An 8369-nucleotide genomic window follows, 5' to 3' on the forward strand; every position below is an offset into this window, starting at 1 on the left:
GAGGAAAAAAGGATTTCACACGATTATTGTTAACTGGATTCATACCATGCTTACAAAAAGAGAAATCACTTCTGAGTTGGGAGGTTCGTCTATCACGATAAGGGCAACGAAAGGATGTCCGCAAGGAGGAGTTCTTTCGCCACTTATGTGGTCTTTAGTGGTGGATGATCTTCTCAAAAGCTTAGAAGCAAAAGGTTTCGAAGTTGTGGGCTTTGCAGATGACATAGTCATCTTGGTAAGAGGAAAGTTCGATAACATAGTTTCGGAAAGAATGCAGGAGGCTCTGGAGTATACCCAGTCTTGGTGTATAAAGGAGGGTCTCAGCATTAATTCGTCAAAAGCTGTAATCGTACCTTTCACTAGAAAGAGGAAATTCAATCTAAAAACTCTAAAGCTTGGAGGAGTAGAAATTCCATTCAGTGAAAAGGTTAAATACTTAGGAGTTATCCTTGATACCAAGCTAAACTGGAATGCACATCTTGACTATGCAATCAACAAGGCGGTCAGTGCATTATGGTTGTGCTCCAAAACCGTTGGAAGAAAGTGGGGCTTGAGACAAAAAATGGTGATGTGGATATTCATATCAATTATACGTCCAAAACTGACCTACGCTTCGTTAGTATGGTGGCCGAAAACCAAAGAATCCACCGCCAGAACAAAGCTAGATAAAGTTCAACGACTTGCGTGCATTGCTATAACAGGAGCAATGAGCAGCACCCCATCAAAAGCTCTTGATGCAATTCTTCATCTGTTGCCATTGTACGAATACGTGCAACTAGAAGCAGAAAAAAGTGCATTGAGGCTCAAACGAACAAAAACTATCTTGTCAGGTGATCTTGTGGGTCACCTGACTATACTGGACTTTTTCAAAAGAGGGCCAGTGATGAGTATGAATGGAGACTGGATGGCACCTCAGGATAACCATGATATTCCCTACAAGGTATGCGAAACGTCGCGTACAGACTGGGAAGTCGGAGTTCCTGATGTCCGTCCCGGTTCAACGATATTTTTCACAGATGGCTGAAAAATAGGTACAAAAACTGGTGCAGGAATCTTTGGCCCTGGAATTAATATTTCAGTGGCAATGGGACACTGGCCAACAGTGTTTCAAGCAGAGATTTTTGCAATCCTTGAATGTGCGTATGTTTGTCTGACTAGAAAATACAAACATGCAAATATTTGTATTTTCTCTGACAGTCAAGCAGCGCTGAAAGCACTTGTTGCTTATAAATGCACATCCAAGATTGTCTGGGAATGTATTCTCACATTGCGACAGCTGTGTCCAACAAACTCAGTAAATTTGTATTGGGTTCCAGGACATTGTGGCATTGGTGGGAATGAAAGGGCAGACGAACTTGCAAAACAAGGATCTAACTCACAGTTTATCGGCCCAGAACCTTTCTGTGGTAGGGTGTTGTATCATGATCGGACCAGTCAGAAAATGTACCATAATCGGACCATTTTTTTATATGCGAGATTTCTCAACTATTGAATGAAAAACTGTATCAAATATGTACCCGCATCATCAAAAAACTTGTTCTGATGATGTTCAGAAGGTTTCATTCAGATTACTTGAGTATTACTATTATTAAAAAAGTTTTAAAAAATTGTCTATTTTCGAGCATAATTTGCCCTTACAATTGTCATCAAGTCTTGTTTTCAAGCAGTGATTTTAGAATCAAATATTTAAAGATTGCAGTATATTTTCCAGTAATATGCTTGTGTAACATTTAAATTCAATGTAGGAACACTTTTTATATGAAATATTCGCTTAAAAGTTTGAATTATTGGTGAAACGCGAAAGCCTGTTTTGTATCATGATCGGACCAGCATTGAACCATGATTGGACCAACTTACTTCTGAGACATCACTGCTTCATTTTGCTTATCCTTGATATACTCAATGAAGGATTTCACGTTTAATTCATTGGAACAGAATAAAAACGATGAAGCTTATTTTTTAGAGAATACAACCTCTTAAAAACGACGTAAGGTTCGCAAACTAAAGCAAAATTATTTAAAACTTCACTATAAATAATCCACTATGCTTCAAATAGGGAAAATATCACTCAGTGTCATCCTTATTTAGGAAGATATTTTTCCCGCGAATTTTCGAACAGTTTACGAGAGAGTGATAAATTAATATATATGAAAATTTATATTTGTGAATGTTCGGTTGTCATAGCTTTCGACGTGGCATCCCAAACAAGTTGAGCCTAATGCAAACGGTCTTAGATGTCCAATACAATGACGAATATGACTACAAAAGGATTTATGACCTAGCACCGATAACTTTTTCCAATGTACCTCAAACTTTGATTCAAGTTTTGATAAGTATGAAATAATGCCTTTTATTCTTTCAAACACCTTTACCAAATAGATGCGATCAGTTCACAAAATATTGAAAAAAAATGTCAATTTTACCCCATTTTATGGTACTTATTGGTTTCAAAACATACTAAAAACATTTATTCGGAACATTTTACATCCCAAAAATAATTGTTGTGCTTTAATTTTAAGATATTTAAAAAAGTTACGTTATAGCGAGGTAAAATGCTGTTCGCTGTTCACTGCGAATATTGGTGTTTATTACGGGAGTCACTTCACGGTGAAATCAGAGTGAAGCTAATGCAGTCATACTATGAGACTCACATAGGTGAAAAAAACGTCGTAAAATAACAACTGTTGTGAAATCTGGGTTATTATGAGTGTAATATCACTAAAATAAAAACGGAGCCAGTGAAGTTTTCCGTGGAATTTTTTCACGACTAAAGGCGAAAAAGTAACCTTTGAATTTCGTTTAGCGGTAGGGCTTAAAAGTTTCGTTTCTCCTCATACAAAATTTCAGCTCAATCGAACTTAAGGAAGTATGTAGTGTCTCAAATTGACCGCATTGAGTCTCACTTTTTCGACTGATGACGAAAGGCACAGTTCATGCAATTGCCGATATGGAAATTTTTGTTGATACCAAATATCTTAGACTTGCGTAAAACGCCGAGATCTGGTGTTTTCTCGAGAAAAAAAATCTGAAAAACTTGAATTTCTGGAACTTAAAAACTTTTGTGCTGGGAAACTCATTTCACTTTTCACTTCACTGTCAATCTCACTTCATGAAGCTAATTTTTGTCACTTCACTTCAGATGGAATCGGAAATAGGTCATGAAAAATGAAGTGAGCGTGAGAGTGAAATATTTTTCACCGTGAGGTAACTCCCGTGACAAGTACCATTGGCTGAATATCGAACATCAGGCATAAAGTTAGAGCATTGCAATATTTGGAAATTTGTAGTATTACTTGGGGACTACAAGTTTGACATACATCGTTTCTCAAAATTGTGCTGGTGGAGTGAGCTATCGGTAACACGAAACTGCAACCGAAAAAACACCCCTGAATTGAATACGCAAATTTGCCGTATTGGAAACTCAAATATAATTCATAACGTTTTCGCAATAATATGAAAAATGCTTGAAAATATTTTTAGAATCACGAAAAAATATCTAATTTATTAAGCCCATACCAAACACCATGCATGTAAAGCCCAGCACGCGTAGCGAAAAATTACTAGAAGTCTCAGAAGCACACTGGTCCGATTATGATACATTTTTTGGTCCGATCATGATTCACCCTGGTCCGATCATGATACAAATTCTATGGTCAGGAAAAACGATATATTAAAAAGAATTAACGTCAGATTTGCTATAAATTGTTATTTTTGTAAACTAGACAGATAGACTTTTCCGAAAAATATATTTATTTATGATTACATGTAATAATAATGGTGAAAATGTGACATGAAAAGTGATGTACCTTGAAAATAGTCTAAATTGGTCGGATCATGATACATTACCCTATATCAAACTGTGCAGTGAAAATAGAGCTTAAACGCTGGGAGAAACAAAAAGTGAAAACCAATTGGTTGGATGTCAAAAAGTGTTCCCAATCTAAAAGATTTATAACACCAAACGAAAACCATTCGAAAAAGCTCCTAGAGCTCAACAAAAGAGCTCTTTGTACATATGTCGGCCTAGTAACGGGACACTGTCCGAGTAGATATCATTTAAAGAACATTGGCCGGGTTCAGGATGATATCTGTCGCTTTTGTAATACGGAACGCGAGACATCGGAACATCTGCTTTGCAGTTGTGGTGCATTATTTAAACGCAGATCAAGGCTTCTTGGCAGTGGCTTCTTACAGCCCAAAGAGATTTGGTCTTTGAATCCTGGAAAGGTGATTGGCTTCATAAACCATATTTTACCTGACTGGGAGCGTGTCGGTGCAGGTACCTGATCACTCACAACAATAGTGGTCATTGTATTTTGCAAAGGGACACGTATAGCAATTGACTGGGATATATTACAAAAGTTCACATCAATGGACAACGTAATCCTAATTGCCTAACAAAAAAAAAAAAAACGTGCAAATTTGATTGAACGGAATACCGATGTTACGATGAATAAAATTGCTACACTGAATTCTTTTTTATGCGACTTTTTTTACGTGATTTTTTTTACATGATATTTTACACGATTTTTTCGAAATTGCGCGTTTTTTTTACGCGATTTGTTGAAAATTATGCAACTTTTTTACGCGATTTTTTTTTCTGTGCGGACGCAGCAACTGCGTAAAAAAAGAATCCAGTGTACATGTATGATGAAAAAACCAATTGTGTGAGGTGGATTGTGTGATTGCGATTGCGTGAGGACTAACGCAATCAGCAAGCGGTGCAGTGTACACACTTAACTGCGTAATGTTTTCTCGGTAAAGGAAAATATCGAACTACCTGAAAACATTTTAGTTTACCGTTGTTCACTAAGAAAATTACTGAGAAATCGAAAACCGTAAGTGTTTACCGAGATATCGTAATTTTTTTTACCGAAAAAATCCGTAAAACCGAAAATTTCCGAATTCAGTAAACTAAAATACCGAATCTCGAAACCCTGACATCATTTAACCGAGATTTCGTCGAACAAAAAAAACTCTTACCGAGGTTCCGATAAACTGAACTGTCAAAATAACAAGTGCTTCACTAAAAGTTTTTTTTTCGTGTTTCGGTGTATACTCTATAGAGGAAAGAAGCAGGTTTTGCGGCTGATTATTATTATGGAGAAATCTGCAAAGTTCAGATTAACTAAAATATTGAGTGAGTATACACTATTTTTTCTCAGATCTCGTTTTTTTGCTGCGAAGAATATTTAAAGAAAACGATTAATTCTTTCTCTAATCAATTTTGTAGGTTACCGACTCGCTCGCAGGAGTTGCAGAGTGATAGATGTTACTTTATTTCCTGGAAGCAATACAACACTCCAGTTTTTACCGAAGCTGTGTTTAGTTGAATCAGTTGACTTAGTAATTAATAAATGAATTTGTATATTTAATTGTTTTAATCATATTCTGGGCTATCTGACGCACAAAAATGGCAAAATACGTACCTCAGTAAATTTTACCGAAGTTCTCGTAATACTATGACAGTTGAACATTACCGAAAATCTCGTTAAAGTTGACAGGTTTTTGATTATTGCTTTTACAGAATCTCGGTGTTTTGATGCATTACCGAGATGTTTACCGAGATCTCAGCTGTTGAAATCCCGGTAATTTATTTTACCGTACTCGGTGATAAAATCTAAGTGTGTAGGTAATAAAACGAGTGAATTCGAATAAAAGGACCACTCCGTACAAAATTCTAAGAAAACTATGGTTCCTACTAACTTGTGCGAAACCTACTGAACATATTCCGCAAAAGATAAATTTTTCAACCTTTTTGCTGTTTTGACAGCACGGCGCGCAGCAACTGTCAACAGAGTTCAAAAGGAAAAAGCACATTAGCGCCACCACCACTGCGAAAGGAATATTCCGCAAAACTAAAACTCATTTGAATTGACCGTTATTACGTCTGTTTGTCTGTGGTTGTAGCTCTTCTTGTTCTGTTTCCAGTCTATTCCTGTTAATGCAATATCATTCAGCATTGAACCTTCGAACAGATGAATTGAATTTCTGTTCCACTTCATACTTCAACGCAAACATCCCTAACTAATATTTTTTCAATATGAAGTGAAGTAAGTGCACCCTACATGGGTGGAGTACTTGACAGTGATTCATCAAGCGTATTTCCAAACACAAAGCTTAATTAGAAAATTATAATATGAATAACATTATAATAATAACATAATAGTAACAATTTATTGAGATCAACACAATAATTGCAATTCGCTTTTTTTCTGATTACGCTTGACTTATTACACCGCCGGTTTTATTATTTTTCTATATATACATGTGTGTATGCATATTTATGTCTTTTCACCCGTATGTTTTATTATTATTATTATTTTTTGAAGTAGAATACTTCTCTCAGGAAGTTCGGCTACATAGGGATGTGAAATGAAAATCTAAAATCGAAAAAAGTGAAAAATATGTCCAATTTCAAATGCTAATAAATCGGTTAGTATTGGATGGATTTCCTTTGTTCTTGGAGCAATAGATTGGAAAATCTTCTAAGATTCTTACCAAAAGAAGATAATTGTAATTTTATTATTCACACTATTGTACTATTGAAAATAGTCTAGCCTTGTTAAAACGAAAAATTCGACCTCTGATTGGTCGTTATATGATTGCTTCCCAAGCACGGTCGACAGAATCATATACCGTGCAATTGAAAACATGCTATTTGACCTATATAAGAGCCTTTTTAAGCCGAAGTCGCTCATAATAGTTCTAAACAGCAGTCGTCCTTCCTTAGCAGCAGCACTAACCCTGTGGTTGATCACCACGTCTCAGGAGCAGCACGGTTCTTCTCAGCGTGTGTCGCCAGACTGCCATTATTCACCCCGTGTTGGGGCAGCATGAAGATTGCCATCAGGAAATCCAATTTTGAAAGTCAATTTACTGAATGTGAAATAGCTTCCACAGTGCATGTTGTCCGTGTATCTTAATTCCCCCACTGTTAGAGCAGCTCAAAGGTTGCGATCAGCAACCGATATCGAACCGCAAAATGCCTTTTTCAAGGCAAATAAACAAGTAATTGAAGGTTAATAATTTTCTGGCATCAACACAAGCAGACATTCTGTGCGGATGCAATCAAATTCTGTTGCAGTTGTCTAATTCTTACTTTATTGAGTTAACCCCCCACTGTAGGGGCAGCATAACCGACTTTGAATTACAAACTGCCCTGTTCATGCCCAATCAATCAGCATGAACAGAATTTCGTCGTCTCCCAGCTGCCAAGTTGCAACATGATGCAACACGCAACAGCGAGCAAACGAAATCGCTTGATGTTACAAATCGCAATTGGCCCTGACGACTTTGTTGATATTGGTTTGGTTTTTATTTGCAAAAGTGAAGGAAGGGAATATTTTTGCTTTTGTTTTCACACATAAATTGACAATTGCATATGAGAACTCGCGTAGGTGCGAACAGCCTTAAAAATCTCTTTTACTTGTGTCAGGGCCAATAAGATACGGGTTAAAACCGTTGCGTGTGTGAGAGCACCATCGGTGTTTATTCGCTGGATACAAAAAACATATGCGAATTGTGGAATAATTCGTCTGAAGTACATTAGAGAATGGAAAAACTGAACTGAAAGGCGTGGCCTATTTCGTAGCACCCTTCGGCTATAAAAAAGTGTTTCTGGGGAAACTAGCTACATTCATTAGTCGGAAGGTGAGTTGGATGAACCGTCCACAACGTTGACAGCAGTAGCAGCAGATATCAGCACTCAGCAGTAACAGACAATAGCAGCGGGTTGCGCCTGTGGCTGCATTCAAATAAAACAAATCACTTGCCCTGTGGTTGGTCACCACGTCTCAGGAGCAGCGCGGTTCTTCTCAGTGTGTATCGCCAGACTGCCATTATTTCCCCACTGTTGGGGCAACATGAAGATTGCCATCAGGATTATCCAATTTATTTGCCTTTTTCAAGGCAAATAAACAAGTAATTGAAGGTTAATTATTTTCTGGCATCAACACAAGCAGACATTCTGTGCGGGATGCAAGCACATTCTGTTGTAGCTGTCTAATTTTTACTTTATTTAGTAAACCTCCCACTGTAGGGGCAGCGCAAAGGCTGCGATCAGCATAACTGACTTTGAATGACAAACTGCCCTGTTAGAACGCGTTCACAAAGACAGTTAGGCCTCTGCCATGGTGAACGCGAACGCGAGTGATGGGGTGAGAAACTTGCCGTAGGTAGATAAACAACTCTCTTTACGGCTGTTCGGCATTCTGGATTTTGGGCAATCATAACTTCTGCTGGCTGTCTGATTTTCAATGTAAAAAAGGCCTTCAACTTTGTTGTCAGAGTGCCTGACTACGATTTGGTAATATTGTTTGAGCTAAATGTTTACAAAATTTTACAATATTCCTATTTCTTCCATTCAA

Source organism: Wyeomyia smithii, chromosome 2, assembly GCF_029784165.1.
Source record: "Wyeomyia smithii strain HCP4-BCI-WySm-NY-G18 chromosome 2, ASM2978416v1, whole genome shotgun sequence".
Lineage (NCBI taxonomy): Eukaryota > Metazoa > Arthropoda > Insecta > Diptera > Culicidae > Wyeomyia > Wyeomyia smithii.